The sequence below is a fragment of the Bidens hawaiensis genome, unplaced genomic scaffold (genome assembly GCF_021521415.1).
Source record: "Bidens hawaiensis isolate Kalapana, Puna unplaced genomic scaffold, B.hawaiensis_p1.1 tig00001016_1, whole genome shotgun sequence".
NCBI classification, from domain to species: domain Eukaryota; kingdom Viridiplantae; phylum Streptophyta; class Magnoliopsida; order Asterales; family Asteraceae; genus Bidens; species Bidens hawaiensis.
In genome coordinates this window covers 2,142,200-2,162,963 of record NW_027491059.1, presented here as the reverse complement: position 1 = coordinate 2,162,963, position 20,764 = coordinate 2,142,200, and positions in this window count along the sequence as shown.

Below are 20,764 nucleotides of genomic sequence, written 5' to 3'. Positions count from 1 at the left end.
GATTGTGCATCATTGTTATTATCATATGATGGTTATGTGAATGAATATGTGTATATAAATATTATATACATGAGACAGGTAAAGTATGCACGTATGATAATGAAGTATGAAATGAACATATGGATAGCTGACAGGACATGTTTGGTTGTATGGTTATGCAAGATAGTAGGGACCCGACCCTAATAATATCGGAGATAGAAGGGACTAGACCCTAATAATATTTGAGATAGAAGAAGCAGGATAGTATACGGTATACCATAGGAAGAGTATGAAAGAAAGTATGTAAATACGTATGCATGTATGAATGAGTAATAATAAGTAACATATGGAATATGTATGTTAGTTGATTAACTAGAACTCACTCAGCGTAGCTGACTTTTAGTATGCACGCAGGTGAGTAGGATGAGACAGGTTGCATGAGGGAGCAGGGCCGGCCCGAGGGGTGTGCGAGCTGGACCTTCGTTCGAGGCAAGTAATTTTTGGGAGCCAAAGATCGGTAAGAGATCCCGAGTCAAACGACACCGTTCGATTTGGTCTTTAATTTTGGTGTTTAACACTCGCAGGAAAAATATGTTCATCGGCCGGAATATTAGAGTTGGAGACGAAGGAGACGCGGGTGCAGAAGGTATTTCAAATCAAGTTTTGACATATGGCAAGAATGGTCCCTGACTTATTTCAATATAAGTTAAAACAAAACACTTTTAACCTTTAAGTTTTAAAATTAATATAACTAACCCTTATATTTTATTTATAAGGAAATAATAGTATAGATTTCTGATTTGTGATCTGTATATACATACAAATTTACATTAAAATGGATGATATTTGGAACTGGTTGATGCGTAATTAATTATTGCGTCTTTATAAATTAAGAGATGATGATCATATATAGTTTTTTTTTTACTAAACAAGTTTGAAAACATTAAAATGTGATTAATTGTCATATTCTGTCATCTAAGATGGCGGAATACCTAGTTTCCATCACTAACACATCTGTACACTTACTAATCCATATGTTTATTGTTATAACATTAGTTGCCGTTTATAAAAATTAGCTTATTTATTTCGTTATTCGTTAAGGCCTATGGGCCTTTTTTTCTCGGTTCGACCAAGGTATTTAAATTTTCGGAGACGGCCCTGTGAGGGAGACACGTGGCAAATAAAAGAAGACTGGCATCGAAGAAAAGAAGAGTCACGTGTTATTTATATTTAATGTTTAAGACTTATTTATTTCTGTTTAAGACAAGTATTTAAGTTATGTAAGAATGGTTGACTTTTATTCCACGAAATGTTTTAATTAACTCTGATTTTCCGAATTATGTGAATGAGTAAATCCAACCAGCGTGAAAGTAGGGCACCCGGGGTCGGGGGCCTTTCTAGAAAAAGAAAAAGGAAAAGAAAAGCAAACAACTGAGAATAAAAAAAAAATAGTAAAATCAAGAAATTGATTGTTTGCTGGAAGAAATGAAAAAAACTGTAGTAGTTGTAACAAGTGTAGTTATAATAATGTTGTTCACTTTGTAAAACTACAATATAATAAATAAAGGATATATTTTGAAATCTTCGAGTATTGAACTTATCTTTAAAATTTTATTGTAGTATGTCAAGAGAAGAAAGTGCACACTCGCAGAACAATCCTTCCAATAAAGTTGGAAGCGGAGAGAATATTAACAATGAAAACATGGAACTTCCCGCCCAATATAAAGATGAAATCTAGAGGATGATTCAAGATGCTATCAAAGATAATTCTACAAAACAAAGCCAATCAAATAAGAAAAGTAAAAGTAAATCTGTTCATTCAAGAGAAGAAGAAGCTTATGATAGCTCCGTATTTGGCAAAACCTCGAAAGAAGTTAAAGATTCAAAGAGGATGTAACTTTAAAAATTTCCAAGCTTACAAACCTACGGAATTTAATGGGGACAAGGATGCTATAGCCGCTTTAAGATGGCTAGAAGAACAACAAGCAATTGTCTACATTAGTAAGTGTACAAATGAAGAAGCTATCTAATATTCTTCACAAATGTTCAAGGGAGAAGCTCTTGAATGGTGGAATACCCTAATTTGGAATAAGGGACGAGAAACAATGTACAATTTAAGCTAGGAAGCATTCAAAGATGTCGTTATAAAGAAATACTGTCCACTCCACGAGATGGATCGGATTCAAACTCAGTTATGGAGTCACAAAGTTGTTGGTATAAATCTCAAGGAATATAATACTAAATTCCTTGAATATTGCCGACTGGTTCCACATACGGTTACTCTGGAATATAATAAGATAAATTGTTATATATGCGGATTACCAAGAGAGGTAAGAGACTTGGTAGAGCTAATATGCCGCAAACAATTGAATCGGCCATGGAAGTCGTCGAATACTTGATAAACAGTATGATAAGAAACTTAGAGGAGAAAAAGAAAGAACAAAAAGAAATCAAGGAACCAAAGAATTTAGAGAAGATAGAAAAAGAAGGACATACTTCAAAATCCACTTGCAAAACTTGTGGAAGAAAACATTCTGGGAAATGTCGACGTGAAGGCACACATAAGTATGCATACTGCAATAGAGAAGGACACACAATACAAGAATGCAGGAAGAAACTAGAAGTATGTTTCATATGTGGAGAAACAGGCAACTTCAAAACAAATTGCCCGAAAGAAAAGCCAATCAAGAGTGACACTAATGTCAGAAGAAAATCAGAAATATCTGACAACAATCAAGAAAAGAACAGATGATATTAAAAGAATGTCAGATAGATTAGTTAACTTCTATACAATAGTTGTAACTCATGTTGAAACGAGAAATTTTGTAAACCGAGAAAGGGTTTTGAATTCCCTAAGTTAAAAATGAAATATTAGCATACAGATCTTGTCAATACACAAGAATGCTCAATTGAATTTAAAGCTGACATTCAAAACCGATAACATGCTGATTTAGTTTATCATCTGACAGATTCATCCAGTTGGATGAACTATAACTATTAGGCCAAAGCGTGCCATACTAAGCATCATATGTAAATACAAAATACGACTATAAAAACTCTATTAAGGTTAGGTTAAACCTAAGAGTTTGTTGAACTGAAACAGACTTAAAGTCTACTAATTAATCAAGAAAAATCATCTAGGTACTTATACAAGCCTATTACAAATATAGGTTAATAACGTACCGAGGGAAAGGATTCTGAATATCACTAATAAAAGATAAATTATATCATTGAAAGAAATCTCTTATCGATCGAAGATGACGGGTGGATTGTAAAGCCACCCCTAAGTGTAGTAAATCTAATTAAAACATGTGCGTTCACGTGTTATTTCAAGGATTTAGGTTACTACTTCATATTGTGTATGTTTGCAGGTATAGATGCTAAGAAAAGGATATTCAAGTGAACTATGATGGAGAGGAGCAAAGGACTCGAGAGTTGGTGATAGCAGTCAACAAGTCAAAGAAGTACATGAGTTTTGGAGCTGAGGCTACCGTAGCTTATGGTAGCCACCGTAAGCTACGGTAGGAGCTGGCGTAGGAGGACTGGCGTAAACAGAACATTTCTAGCGTAAAAAATTTTGAAGCCACCGTAAGCTACGGTGGCCACCGTAGCTTACGGTGGACCATGACGCTGATGGTGGTTACAACTCGAATTTTATGTTATAAGTGCCTTTTGACATACTTTGAAGGCTATTCCGAACTAGACAATTGGTGTGGGGGATTTTGGTGCTTTGAAACAATATTTTGGGTGTTTCTAATTGAGGATTAACATCATAATCTTTGATTGCATTGGATTAAACATTGGTATGATGATTTCAATCATGTGTGGCTAAAATCTTAGGTATTTCTCTTGGTTGTAAGGTTATTACAAAACACTTTATGTTTATTGTTCTTGCACTTGGATTGATTATCTAATCGTTTATGTTAGTATAATCATGATGTTTGTTTGATTGTTTGTAACTTGTCCATATTGTTTAAACCTAGTTTCGTTCTATACGTTCTTGGTGTCGTTGACAATTGAGATTTAGTAGAAGGAATTAGGGTTAAAAACATATTGATTGATTAACAAGTAACAACCTCGCGTTCTAGTAATCCGAGTACTTAGTTCTTGATTAATCACAAACAATTACATTTATACAAAATCAATATATTATGATTTATCCATTGAACTTAAAACAAAAGTGTTGCGTGATAACCCAAATTCCAAGAGAAATACTTGCTTGATCAACTGTTTACAACTTTCGCGTTAGTATATTTAGTTTATAAAATCAAATCAAAACCAACTTGAGAATTACTTTTTCGCCATTTACATTTATATTAGTTTAATTTTTAAGCTACTTATTTAACACATATTCCACAAACTCCTTGTGTTCGACACCCACTTACTGCTATCTATTTAGTTGTAATTGGTTTAAATTTGAGTGAGTCTTCGACCTCATGTCATAAGACATTCAAGAAATAATGTTAACGGAATATCAACAGGGATTGATCAAAAAGTCAAAGAAAAAGAGCTTGAGATTGTTTAAGAAATATGATTGATAACATATCAAATATGACGACACTTTCAGAATATAAGGAAACAAAAGATCAGGATCAAGAGATGGAATTGATTCGATAGATCGAATCCAAGAAGCAATAAAGCTAACATTGATAAATATTTAGAATACATAAAGTAAGGTAAATAATTAAACACAACTAGCCATTGTGTTTAGCAATTGACAATTACTTATGAAATTCTGAACTATTGACTGATTACATCAAATAAGATGTAAAGTTAGCAACAAATCCAAAATTTCAATCATTCTGCATTGACAGTTAAACTCGAAGATCATATTAGATAGAATCTGATCATGAATCAGTAAATAAGGGCATCCAATATAAGACAAGCAAATCTCCAGGACGAGATTCATTTCAAGGTGGAGAGGATGTAACATCTAGGAAAAACCCATATTTATTTTGGACTAAAGTTGTCAACTTTAAAAGTTGAAGGATTAAAAAATATTCTCAAGATAAGTCATGGGAAAAATAGGATAAGAAAAATAAAGTCATCTTATCTAAAGAAAATGAGAAAATTCCATCCCACATGGAAAGATGAAAGAAATTGGAAGCATTTCACATGGGTATAAATAAGGAAGAAAACTTTCATCCCACATGGAATGGTGAAAAGAAATGGAAGCTCTTTATAAGGAAGCAAGTTTCCATAGAAAATGTTTTAATATGACTAATCATTCTCTATAGTCCTAGCGGAGGGTGCAGAGCACCCGACGCGCATGCGCACAGACTCGGATTCGGACTCGGAGACGGACTCGGGCGATTGGTGTTTTGATGGCGCACTTTGCACTTCGCACGCTCGCATCGCCGCGAGCTGTATAAGGGCCGCTTTAGTATTTTTGGAAAATGGAAGTATGATCAAGATGTGACAAGTTATCGAAGACAGGGGACTAAAAATAAAAATTTGAGTTCTGAAACCCATCGCGCTACCCAAGAACAAGACTATCGCGCTACGCGATGGTGTATAATGACGCATCAGACACGTGTCGCAACGGGGAGACACGTGGCACACACTAGAAGGGACCATCGCGCTGTGTGATGGTACCCAATTTCAACTATAAAAGGGAGGGTACGGAACATTCACATTCACACCAAAATCACACGCATTTTTCACACACTTAGTCTCGGGAATCGTGCCGGTCTCGTGGAACGTGCCAAGCTCCGAAGCTCTGATAAGTCATAGGCATTTAACTCCAAATACCCGTGAGAGGTAGGGGTTCTGATTAAGTTATTATTTTATTATTATAATAGCGTAGACCATAGTCGGGGGTATAGCCCGAACCTTGATCACTGTTAAGTGTAATATAACTTATCATAAGCAAAGGTTATAGTTAATTATTTTTTCTTCATGATTAAGAAACGTAATCATTTACATGCAAAGGGCAAAGGGTACAGTTAAATAGTATTTCTTAATGATTAAGAAATATACTATTCAATCACACATGTTATAGTTAAAGTAATGTTTCTTCTTGAGTAAGAAACCTGGTATAAATGTTTCTTCCTTTAGAACCTGGCATATAATTGATTATTAAACAAAGTGACTAAAGGTCCAAATGTTTTATACAAACAAATAAATTGTCAAGGTTACAGCTATACAAAACAGACTATGGGGTCTGAAGCTAGATCATTGATCTAGATATTTATACAAATGTTAATCTCGTACTATAGGTCCGAAATAACAGTCAATCAATCAATCAGAAAGCTGGAAACTGAAACAGGAATCAGTAACAGAAACTGATTTACAGACAGGGGTTAGTAACCGAAACTGATCAATATACAGGAATCGGTATCAGAAACTGATTACGATCATAAAAGGTGAATACGCCCTAAACTTTTATAACTCTTTTAGAGTCTGAACTGTTTGCATAGGATTTACGAATCCTTAAAACTTTGTGTTACAATAATGAGAAACGGGCATACTCAGATTAAGAGTATACATGTGTCTAGATCCACTCATACATGGTGTCACACCCCGACCAAAGGCGGCGGAACACGCCGAGGTGTAACGATTGTCCATAATCACATGACACTAATTAAAGTGACAGTATTTAATAAACTTATTTCATTTCACAACATCGAAAATGTCACATAACAATTATCCATAAAATAACCATAAACAAGATATCACAAAATATGGCAAATTTGATATTGTTCATTTTTACTAATATCCTAAGGTCTTTGATGTCGTTTTCTTCACAATCATAAATCAACCAAGATGCAAACCTGCAACATTTCATAAAATAAAGTTTGTCAACACAAAGGTTGGTGAGCAATTCATAAGTTTAATCATATTAGTATATAATAAAGATAGCCACAAAACTTGCATACGAAACGATAAATAAAAGTGGTAATTTGGATAAATAGATATCGCTAAACACATTAGCGACACCTAGCTATAAGGGGATGCCAAATAGTCTAGGATTTTATAGTTCCACCAACCAAAAGCGATAAACACATAGGCATATAAGCATAGAACACCAAATCGAGCAATTATTTAGGTAAACTATACAACTACGTTTGTGGTTTAAGATTCAAATATAACGCATTTTGTTGAATAAGTATGAAATGTCACCCCCAAAATAAAAGATGGAAAATGGGGTATGAAGTACTCACCTTCAAGTAGTAAACTTGAAAGATGATAATTTGGAGATTTGTCGGAACGACGAGTTTAACGCACAATGCCTAAAAAGAAAAGAAGTCTTGAATTTAGAAAGGTTGTCTTGAAGGTCTTTAAACAAAATAAATGTTGAGCAATGTAAATAATTAAAGTTCAAGGTTTAAAATGTAACAATTTAAGAATTTATAATAATAACCCTTTAAAAATGTAAGTTTGCTCGAAACCGGGTTAAAGTATCTAACCTTAATATTTACTCAACCTATGTTAAGTAATAAGGTGGGTAAAATGCAAGAATGCAAATCCCTTTGGAATAAAGATACTAAAACGGTTTTTTTTAATCGAGTGTTCGGGTTATCGGTTCGGGTCTTGATAATTGGTCAAACCCAAAGTCAACTTTCCAAAATATTGAATGTTATGAGATAACTCAATAAAATTCAATAAGACTTAACCAAGTATGTAGTTCCATTGTTTTAGAACTAACAACGCACGTTAAGCAAGTGTTCGGTTTTGTCGGTCCAAACTTTGTTATGAGATCAAGCTGGATCCAACATTCCCAAGTACTTAAGAAAATATTTAAAAATCAATTTGTAACTATTTTTAAAGAAATATACAAGTCTTGATGGCTAAAAAAACACACTTGTGTGTCTTAAGCGAGTAAGAATCGGTTTGGTTTCCACATGTCCAACCACTAAAGAACTTGTATAATAATGTACAAATAAAAAAAATACTTTAAGTTTTACAACCAAAAATTAACAATAAAGTCTTTAAACAAAAGTTCGGTTTTCGGTTCGGATCGTGTTTCGGGTTAAGACCGAGGTAAGATTCTACAAACCATAACCATAGAATTTGTAAAAATGATTTTAGAAACTTAGATCTAACAATAAGCATGTTTAAACAATTATTTAACAAAACTAGTAACAAAGTTCGGTTTAGGGTTTAGAGCTATTTACGGTTAAACCGAAGCATAGACTCTTAAAAACCCATAACCATGGAACTTGTAAACATGACCAACAAACTTAAATAAGCAAGATTAATATGTATGAACAAGTTATATAGATGTATATATATTAAGGACATGAAGTCCTCCATGAATCCTTGCCTTATGAGGTCCGAAACCTCACCGACCGGAATCGGAGAAGTAACTACCAAAGGTAAACAAGGGGTGTATATTATATATATGTTGCACAACCATAAACAAGTATTAATAAGGCTACATAAACTAATTAAGATGAAAGACTAAAAACCTTCAAGAACACTTAAGAAGATAACCTTGAATCTTTGATGTTTGAGAGAGTTTTTTTCTTTTTTTTTGAGTTGTAGCAAGGAAAAATGAAGAAGAAAGGTGGTGTATATATAGGGTAATGTTGGTGGTCAAATATGGGTGTGAGACACAAGAGTTTTCATGCAAAATGGATCAAGACAAAAACACAAAACAACAAAAAAATAATAATAAATAAATAAATAAAAATAAAAATAAAGGTAGGATGTTTTCAAGACCCAACAAGTGTGAAACAATATTGTAACATAAATCCATCATTTTGATTATAACATAAGCTTCGGTTTAAAAATCGGGTCGGTTTACATAATAAACAAATACAAAAACGAATACAAACAAGACCCGAAATTGACGAATGTCACACATGGTGACTCGGAGTTTCCCGAGGCCATGCATATCATCTAACATGCCTTTGGAAGTCTACGGGACTGTTTAGAGAAATGATATTGTGTATATGATTAATTGTACATGTACATAGGGTAATTTTATCTTAATTGAGTTGGGTGCCTAATGAGTGTTGTTACAAAGGTATTATCGTTGTTTACACAATGGTATTGAACCGAGTCAGCGTCATTAACCGGCTGTGTGCTGACGTATTTTTTTCCCCACATTTCTAGGAAACTGTAAAGAATAAAACTGACAGGCAAGACATACTAGAAGATTGGAGACATAGTCATTAGAGGTGATCTGATAGCTCGAATATTTTATTCAGAATATTATTAAAGAATTATATTTAAAAACAAAGGTTTTTGAATTATCAAACGGGTATTCAAATCCCGAGTTTTCAATATAATATTTTATTAAAAAGGCTTTCGCTCATATTTTGTCAAACTTGATTTATGATATTAAATGGGTATTTGAACCCATTATTTTATTAAAAGAATATTATATTTTAAAGACTTCCGCTAAAACAAACCCGCAAATCTGATATATTTTCAAAACAAATACCAACTAACGGGTGTCGTACCCGGGCCCAAAGTCAGGGTGTGACAACACCATTCTCTCTCTCTCTCTCTTTGGTGGAAGAGGAAAGAAAAATGATGATGACAGTAGGGATAAAAGTTTTACACATTGAGAACTTAAACACATTAATTGGCCACTTTGACCTCTACAAGAGGTTAGTCTAACACATAGTCAAAGCTGTTAAGAATAAAAATAAACAAAAAGGTTTTTTCCAAGAAGTTATGATAGGTAGATTTTTTTTTACAATTCTCTTTTTTAAATCAGATAGTTCATAGTGCTCATTCTATCGATACTGGGAAAAAAATAAAATAAAAAATCATAAAGCAAAAAAAATGTTTACACTCAATTTTCATTATGAAGATGTATCACGTCAGGATCTGTTGCTCAAACCGAATCACGCCAACGTTATGGAAAGTTTTTCATAAAAATCTAAACATGTGTCAAATTATGAGAATGACTAATGCTCCATAGTGCTTATAAACAGAAAACAAAACTATGGTCAAAACCTACAACTACTTACCTTTGTTATATAATCATAAATTCATAATTTTTTATATATGTATAAAAAAAATGATAAAAAAGAACTTTGGGAAAAATTAATTTAATATTCACATATCACAGAAAGGTGAGACATGATCACATGTGAGTTGAAAAGTAAGTTCAGTTTGAAAGCATGTGCATTTGACCTTTTCTAAACAAAAAGGTTCACGTTTTACAAAAACTGTACTATGGCAAATATCTTTTTCGAATGTCAATTTCTCAACCACTCTCCTAAACCAATGTTGGGATGATGCTTACTTTTGCCATGATGACAATCTTTTAATGTTATAAGAAATCTCTTTTATTGTATTTGTTATTACTGTTTGTTGGATAATACTTTTTGATCAATATATAAAGACTTTGGTTTAAAAGTGGCACATATTTCCTTACAAAGCTTAGATATATGTGGTTGACTTTTTACAAGGAAAAGATATGACAAACACATGGGAACCAATAAAACTCGATTATCACAAAGCATGTCTATCATTTATGAAACATATATGTGACAACATGAGAACTAATAACCCATTCAGAACTAACCCCGTTACCAGGAAGCCATTTCATAAGTTGGCCCCTTCCAAGACTATCGTTTCGGAATGACGCCCCCCTACAAAACACTTCATTCATAATGAAGCCCCTTACTAAACAATTGCTTCAGAAGAAAGTTCCTTACTGAGCAATCTCTTTAGAATGAAGTCCCTTACTAAACAATATCTCCAGAACAAACCCCCTTACAAAATAATTCCTTCAGAACAAGGTCCCTTACCGAAAAATCTCTTCAGAATGAAGTCCCTTACTAAACAATTTCTTCATGGGACCGAGTAAAAACATGTTTCAGTCCCGTCATGCAAAATGACCATATCTTTTTCTTTTCATGTACTCTACACGAATTTTGGATCTACACATGTTCAGGTTTCGAATATTTTAACCCTTTTTAGCATAAGCAATAAGCATGTTTGTTACAATAGATTTACCTTATTTTAGTACACTATACAAGTGAACAAGATCTATTCCAAGCACCATTGAAGCTTTAAGCTTCATTAGAACATCAAAATCTTAATTTTCACTCAACGAAAGAAAATAAGTCAAAGAAAATTTAAAAGGAAATGCAGTTTCACCCTTGTTTCTTTATCTAGAATAAAGCAAACAGATAAACAAATAAATAGTTGACTTAAATGGAAGATTAGTACAACACATGGCATATAAAATGTTGAAAACTATAATGTTTTCTAATATAATCCCCATACATTATCCAATGTCATTATGTGTTGCTTTTTCAATGATGAAGGAGAAAAAGGTAAAGATACTAAAACATTTGCAATATAAGAAGAAAATGGATAACTTTGTGGATGAAAAAGATTATTGACAAAAGATAGCACATGAGTGCCTATCCCGTGCTCTACAAAGGGCACGTACAATTTATATTTTTATATTATTAACTCCCATCAATAGGCCACTGCTTAAAAAAGAGAGAGAGAACAAGCAATGAAGTAAATTGTGGTAGGTAAAACATATTTCATTTAGCTTTTGTTTGTGTTAGGATCAATGTCAAAAGATCCTTTTTGAAAGTGAAAGCCCTTTGAAAGTTTCAAAACCCACAAATTACTTTCTAAAATTATTAAATTATGTTACCATGAGTTTTGAAAGACAGACAAGAATAGGAAAGCATTCATGATTCGAAATGTTTTATGCATATAGCTACACATTTATATTAAAGCTTATAGTGCATACTTAGATCTCCCATATGGGAGACAACTCCTGAGTTTGCTATGCATGAAATCCTGACACGTTAATAAACAAATTGTAACATATTTGAAAGTGTTTCTCAAGAAGAAATAATCTCTCATGGGGTACTGCAAGATTTCCCCTAAAGAGGGGAACAATACCCTCCAAGGGATCGAAAATTCAAAAAGTTTCTTCCAGAAGAGGGAAGCCATATCATTATCCACCGTCAAAGGTGCACCACCAACTTTAATTAAGCAAGACCAACTACAACAAACCACATGCAACCTTGATAGGAATACTTGGGATAAATGATCTTTGAAGCATCAAGATAACAATTTTCGTTCTAAATAACTCGATCGAACAAGACAATCACCAAATTATTGGGCATAATATAAAGCTCATAAGTAATGAAGAAAGTTTCGGATATGGAAAGTAACTTCAAGAAGTGTTAATTTGTTAATACCGTAACCACAAGGTCTCAAAGAAATAAAGATCACGTCGAAACAAAGCTTCACGAACATCATAGCGTCTCGCATCTCTGGTGCTCTCCCAAGAAGAAGGGCCCCCTTCCATGAGACATGGTGAATGAAAAAGTTCCTTCCACAAAGAAGGGATCCCTTCCTACAACAACATTCCACCTTCCAAGAGCTTCCTTTAAAGAAGAAGAATTCCCTTTCAAGAGAGGACGTGTTTAAAAAGGTCCCTTCCATAAAAAAGGAACCTTATTCCTACTACAATGTTCCATATTACAAGAATTCTCTCCAAAAGAAGCCCCTTCCATGAGAGGGCATGTTTAAAAGTTCCTTCCGTAAAGGAAGAACTCCCTTCTCATAACATTGTTTCATATTACAAGAGTTTTCACTAAAGAAGAGTAACCCCATTCCAAGGAATGGCTATTCAAAAAATTCTATCGATAAAGAAAGGAAAAACCTTCGGCAGCAACATTTAACATTTCAAAAGTTTCTTATGATGAAGAAACCTTTATATCCATATTATCTTAATGGAAGGGACAGAACCCCTTCCATCTGCTCCTTCCAAAACATTCTTTCATAACAAAGCCCCTTCTAATACAAGAAAGTCATAACGGAGCCCCTTCCAAGAAGGAAGCCTCCTTTCAAGACAATCCATTCATAATGATGCTCCTTCCAAAACAATCCCTTCATTACAAACATTTCTCCCAAGCAACCTATACTGAAGCCCCTTGCCATATTACAAGAATCTTTTCAAAAATTAAGATGCCATTTCCAAGGGATGAGGTGTTTAAAAATTCCCTCTGGAAAGAAAAATATCATTTGGGCAAGAATTCTCTGCAAAGGAAAGCAACCTCTTCCAGATTTCCTTTTTCAAGAAGAATAATCTCTTTCCAAAGAAGGAAGTATTTGAAAGGTTCCTCCCATTAGGAATGAGGGCCTTCTATTGCAACATCTATTATTGCAAGATCTTCCACTAATGAAGAATAATCCCATTCCATTGGATGATGTGTTTGAGAAGCCCCTTCCATGAGGAAGGAGAGCCTTCTATAACAAAGTTTTGCATTACAAAAATTTTATCAAAAGTAGAAGAACCCCCCCCCCCCTCCAAGGGATGGAATGTTTATAGGTACTTCTTTCCGTCAAATATCCTTGCTACATCACAACATCCCATACTACAAGAGTTTTCTATAAAGAAGAGAAATCCTTGACCAGGGGATGACATATGTGAAAGGTCAATTCCATTCAAAAGGAACCCCCTCCCTACACCCACATGGAGCTGGGGGACAAATTTGACATTGCATCATTATGTCGTGGGTTTTCGTCATTAAAGTCCCTTTAATAAAGCAAGGGGGATCCCATTCATCACTTCTATGCATGAAGACGTATCTCATAAAGAAATCACCATCTTAAAGAGATTTCCAAGGAAAATAGTCCCTTTCCAATGAAGGAGGTATTGAAAAGTCCCTTCCAAGAAGAATGAAAGCCTTCTACAGCAACATCTTGTAACATCTCGAATTTTTCGTACTCGTATTCGTTTACATATAACCCGATCCGGGAACTTTTTTCGGATCCTTATTATTAATCAAATCAAACATTTACAAGTATCCTTTAATATATTTCCATGTTATATCCTTTAGGTTCTTAAAGTTGTTCATCCCTTGATTTAACTTTAAAATAATCAATAACTAGGCATTTTAGAAAGTTTAAGGACCTAAAGTGTCAGAAAGCAAAAACTTTCCTCATTGCACCCGAGCCGCCGCGCGGCCACAAGGGCCTAAGCCCGTCACGCACCACCTCCACCCACCTGCACAAAATCTTTTGTTTATTATGCTTCCTAGTTCAATTTTGGCACAAAATCGCTTTTTTGGACCGTATCACGTGATTTAAGCCCCAAGAAAACTAATGTAGACTAAGTACTTGTACACATACATTACCCCTTCCTCAAGATTGAATTATGGCTGCACTTTCAGTTGATTTGATCATTAAAACTTGATTCGGTTTCTTAAACGAGTAAACTACCTATATTTGGTTCGTTTTTGCATATATTATATAAACAATACATATTATACCTGTCAGAATCTTCCCTAAACCCTAAATAATTCATACCAGCCGTCATCCACCTCCACTCTTTATAATCTTCTTCATTTTGGCCATTTTACTTGAAGATACAAGCTTCAGTGGTTGACTTTGCAATTGTATTGACCTTTGACTTCACTTTTCGATTGATTTATTCACTTTCCAGGTAAGTTGTGAGTTATAAATCATTAATATATATTCCCTAGTCAATAACCTTCAATCAATTTCTGAGATTGAAGGGTGTTGACTGGTCAATTCGATTAAAATCCGTTCAAGGGCATAATAGTTAACAAGTTTGACTACTCAGTTTCTCATGCTTCTGGTCGGAACCGACATTCGGTTCAGAAGACTTTTATTTTCGTAAATATATTTTAAGCTACTGACCAAACTCCGACTTCCAACTCACTGTTCGGATTCTGGTCAATACCGACTAGTTTAAACGTTTAATTTAGCATAACTGGAGTTCTAGACGTCCGTTTGGAACGATTCCAATGGCAACAAGTTTGGTTTTTCTCATATTTATTTATCTCAAAGTTACAGGTTTATTTGACTCACTTTTTTCAACGCGTTAGAGGACGACTTGTTTATTATTTAACCGTTTATTCTTATATTTGTTCACTCGCTTAATCATCAAGGTGAGTTTTATCATTCCCCTCTATTTTACTGATTTTCATACGTTTTGGGGGCATATGCAAACTATTAATAATATCTAACTGATATTTTCATACTACATACTACACAAAACTAGCAAATGAATGATTGTGTGTATTTCGATCAAATGTTATGTGTTATTTGCTTATGTGTTTATATTCTATCATTTTTCGGAGAGGTCCATCAGAAGTCTAGCAAGTCAGCATGATCATACACTGTCGTAGTAACCAAAGCCCAATTCTTATGGCGATGGTAAACCGATAATCTCAGTCAGTCATTGTAGCCATAACCTGTGTTCGTGAGGCTTGGTTAATTGACACACTATTTGTTTATGGTTTGATTGTTTATTACCGCATTTATTTCATTTTGCTTATTTATTTATATTATCATGCAAAACTGGTGATAATCTCACTCAACCTAGTGTTGACGAACTCTATTTTTTCTACGCATATGCAGGTTAACAATTGACTTGAAGTTTGACGTGAATGACATCTAGAAAAGACCTTAGGAAAAATCAATGAAGACTATTATTAATTCTATCATGTTTGGAATACTTTAATTGTTTTTGGATTATTTTTCATGTTTAGATATTGTGTGCACCTTTATATGAAATAATTAATTTAATAGATATTGTCACATTTTTTATTTATGATAGTATCTTCGAGCTGTGAACAATCAGCTCATGCCCCGGCATTTCCGCCTTAGGTTGGGGTGTGACACATCTCTTGTTTCAAGAGTTGTCCTTTTAAAGAAGAAGAGTCTCATTCTAAAGAGTGACAAAGTCCCTATGGAAGGAAAAAAGCCTCTTGTAGCAGCACTTTACATTCCAAGAATTTTTCAAGAAGAAGAAACCTCCATATCCGAATTAACTTTTATCATAAGGGAATGGGCCCCTCCCATTAGCCTCTTTTGTTATCCCCTTCCATCATCCTTCATGTGTAAGACTTCTAACATGTATAAAAATATGCTTTTATATTTGGTCAATCATTGCTAATAATTCCCCAAAAATGGGATAAATCCCTCTTTAAGATGCGCAATACTTATAATTCCCCCACATAGGATAAAGCCCTCTTTAAGAGGCACAATATTTATAATTCCCCAAAAATGGAATAAAACCCTCTTGAAGAGGCATAATACATATAATTCCCCCTAATGGGAAAATGACATAAATTCTCCTTCACAAGTGTGAAAGGAAGGCCCAGCTGAGGGGCTTGGATCCATATACAAAAATAGTCCCATCTGAGGCTCAATACTTACAATCCCACCCCTCCCCCCTCCCCGTGGAAAATAACCTCACGCAAGATGCTCGGTTGCTATAATTTCCCTAGAGGAAAATAGCTCATTCTAAAAAGCTTGGAACTTACACCCCCTCCCCCAAGCAGGAGGTGAACCATATAGCCCAAAATGTGCTCAACTGCACCCTTGAGTCGAAATACAATATCCACTCACATCTTTAACTTGATTTATTTATATTAACCGACAAGAACTTGCAGGAGAAACATATAAAAAGAATTAAAATAACCATGATTAATGCTAATGGCTTGATACATTTTCATCATTTATTATGACATTGGAAATTGTCTACTCCTTAGTTTCTATGTCTAATACTAGTAAAGCAAGAATAGCATGATCATTATTAGATCTTGTTAATCAGTTACTAACAACTTTGGTAGGGTTATTCTACAAGAAGAAAGAGATTACGTGCAACCAACATAGTTACCCAAGAAAGAAAATGTAACATTTTCTTGGTAACTTGGGCTTAAAGTCCCTTATCCCAATCATAAATAATTAGCATAAGGGACTGGGGGACTTGAAGAGGTAATTCCAGGATTGGGCCCATTGTATGGGGATGAGTTTAGAGATGCGTAATATTTCTCTTCCATGACTTCTCCATCTCGACTATACTGGGCCCAAAGTTGATAAGTCAAAATAGAGTAAGGACCGCGTATTTCTAACGGGGTAGATTTAATATATCAAGAGAATTGGATCAAGATCATGTGAACTAAGTATCATCTACCTCAGCCAAAATATCAAAAGAGGATCTCGTTAGAAACCGGTCCAATGAATGGGGTTAAAAGGGATAAACCTATCCTGTATGTGATAGATGAGCTAGGACTACATTAGTCTCTTGTCCTTATCAGAATAAGGACTAGGGGACCTGCAAAGCCTGCTGTGAAAATGGGTCTCCGTCCCATAATGAGGTCCAAGTTAGGAAAGCCTAGAAGAAACCAAATACTTGGGGAGTTCTAGGTACTCTAACCAAACATCCTACCAACCAGATAAGAAGGAGATAGGAAATGCAACTTTGAAAGTAAGAAAAGGGAACAAGCAGTTATGAGAAAGGCTGGCGACTCGAAAGGTGTCATCACATATTTAGGGGACCGTGAGAAGCTTTTTCAGAACTATCGCTAGTTTAAGTATGGGCCTGGTGATGGGCTGAAAAGATAAAAGGGGGATTGGATAATTAAAGTCAAAGAAAAGTCCGAGTTGGTTCATTACCCTTATCATTGATGGGGGAGACTTGATGAAGCTACCCTAGAAAGGAACCCAACAATAGCATTCTCACTTTAACAACCATTAAGGTGATGGTGATGCCGATAAAGGATACCGGCACTAACCTTATGAAGAAAGTGTGAAGATGGGAAAATGTCTTTAGGAAATATATAGAGAAGTGTTGAGCCGTTTAAGATAACACGAAAATCAGGCCAACAGATACAATATAAGCAGACACTTCCGAAGGATAAAGAAAGCGTCGGGATAAAAGTATAGCGGAGAACTGATATAAGTCCATTATACTCGTCATAAATAACGAGCACAATGGACTGGGGAGACTTGAAGAGATTACCCTTGAAACGGGTTCTTCGAGCGATAAGAGAAATAGGCCTAATAGCAAACACATGCTCAAAGTAAGGGTACCTAAAGAAATGAAGCCCAAAAGAGAGTAACCAAAAGACCTCCCAAAGTAACTAAATGAAATCAAAGGTTCCAGAGGTATTAAGGACTTGTCAAATCAATCTAAACAAGTGGTGGTATCAACTCGAAAGATAGGATTAGAACAACACATGTTGCTAGAATGGATGGGCCCTAAGTCAAAGAGAACAATGGCCCAAGGGAAAGCTCGTAGGTCAAGAACCAACATATAATAGTTTATGGATATTATTTTTGTACAAAGATACCCCCCAGCTATATAAAGGTCAATCGGAGAGTATGGAGGATCACACAAGAGGTCACGGCGGAGGAAGAATAGAGACTTGTTGTGAGTCCATTGTACTCACCATAAATAACGAGCACAATGGAGTGGGAGACTTGAAGAGCCTACCTCGGAATTGGGCTCCCGGGGTAGGATAAGACCCATTAAGCAAGAAAGAAGGCCCAAGGCTAAAGGAAAAAGATCATTCTAGGAGGATGCTTAGAGGGAAAGAGATTTGGGAGGGAAATGGACTCCTGTTCACCTGATCCGGTTGGTAGCCCAGGACATATTGTCTCAAGACAAGAAGCATGATCCGGGAGATAAAGAGCCAAGGAGTGATCAGACCAAAGAAGAAAGGAAGAACTAGGGGAAATATATAATATGAATATACCCATTGTATATGTTGTATAACCCTTTCCCTCTATATAAGGGAAAGGAAGATCACATATCATTCAACCAATACAAGATACAAGAAATATATTACTCATACTTTCACAATCACACACTTGATCACCATTCTCACGAGGATCGTTAGAAACGTTATCCCAATCGGGAATAGGTTTCAACAGGTATCGATCTCATCCCTAGGCTCTAAGGGTGCAAACAAGCCGAGCCGAGCCAAGCCTGAGCTCGACTAGGTTCGAGCTCGTCTCGTTTAACTTACACAGAGCTCGAGCTCTGCTCATTTCTATCTCTATTTCTAAAGCTTGAGCTTGGCTCGTGAGTATTTTTTCAAGCTCGAGCTCAACTCGTTTACTATTTCTTAATTTGTTTTTATATATTTATAATTATTTTTTATTTATTTTTTCAATTATTATTTTATATATAAGATTATATTAATTTAGTTATTTTTTCATAATATTAAATAGATTAATTAATAATTAATAAATATATATTATAAAAATTATGCTAATGACAGGCTCGCTTAGGCTCGCGAGCCGGCTCGAGCTCGATAGGTGAAGCTCGGACTCGGACTTGTTTATTAAACAAGTTTACTTTTAGCCTCGAACTCGGCTCATTTAAGCTCGACTTGAACGAGCTTTTTCACGAGCCGATCTCAAGTAGCTCACGAGCAACTTGGCTCGTTTGCACCCTACCTACCTCCCACTAACAAAGTTTTACGAATTATATATGTATTATTGAATCACTTTTGTTGATTAATTGTAGGAATGAACAATTGGTGCCGGTCCAAATACTGTATTAATAATTTTGATACCGGTATTTTCGATACCGGTACCAGTATTATATATACCGGTATTTACAAATAAAGAATGTGAATCTAGTGTTTCTTGAAGATAAACTCATAAAAGTAACTAAAACACAAAGGGTGAAATAATTTACTTTAGAGGTAAAAATAAAATGATTTACTTTACGGGTAAATAGGAACTAGACGAGGCGTCACTACCAATTTTTAACCGTACCAAAACCTCTCAGTTTTTTCTTAAACTGTTACAACTTGACAAAATAAAAGTACTGTTAACACAAAGACAAGAAAATCCAGCAATGAACCTACTGTTCATGCCGTCACCAAGTACATATGACACATCTGAAAATTAAATTACAACCGAAACCCACACCATTCCTCCCATGATAACCCACTTCGCCTCGATCTACTCTTAATCCATAGGAAGCCAAAAACTTTTATTTCTTTAATCAAGCTTTGAAGGTGAACCGGTTTCCCTTGATGGACTATTTCATTCCTTTTCTTCGAAAGACACCATAGTGTTATCAATCAAACCGCGTGAAACGCTTTCGTCTTATCTTTAGGAAGTACTAAGTATCTATGTAGCTCAACTAAATCCTGGACACTAAAAGCATAAATCAAAGGTACCTTGCACCATTGGGATATCAAGCACCACGTCGCTTGCTAGTCTATTTGAAAAAAAAAAATAGATTCATTTTGTTCTTTAAATTACACGAAACATGAATTCTATAAATTAATTATGGGTTTTTGCTTTTAAAAAAACTATTTAAAAGGATCAAGTTATTCTATAAAGGGGGACAAAAATAAGAAATATGAGAAGAATTTGTAGCTACATAAAAAACCCCTAAAAAAATAAAAATAATAATATAAAAAAAATCATAACTCGAAATTTAATAAAAAATTAAAAAAGTAAAACCAAAAAACGTTTCCACCGTCTTCCTCGTTCTTAATAAAAATAAAAATAAAAAAATATTAAGGGAAAAAAATCATTGTATTTTTTTGTTTTCCATTGTGTTTATTTTCATCATTGATTGTGACTTTTTTCCATGGCATTGTGTATTTTTTTTCTTGATATTGTGCTATATTACTCAACATTGCGTTATATTTTGTTCGGCATTGTGTTATATTTTGCAATATATTGTGTCTTTTTTAATTTTAATTGTGTCTTTAGTTCATTTTTGTCGTTATGTCTTTTTTTCGGCATTGAGTATTTTAAGCGTTTTTATTAACGGGAATGACAGGGAAATATTTTAGTTTTTCTTAAATGTTTTCGGTTTCTATTTTTATTTCGAGCTATGATTTTTTTATTAGTATTTTTTAATTTTTCTTTTGTAAGTTTTTTGTATGATCAGAAACACTTCATCAATTTATATTTTAACTTTACCTTTCAAAGAAAAAAAAGCTGTAAAAAAGGTGGGCGGTGCAGTAGTCTCCTAATTGTGATTTGTGAACGTCATCCGATAGACCACCGGCGGCTGGCTATAACAGTATCACCTAACCTGCATCCCTGTTCTCATATT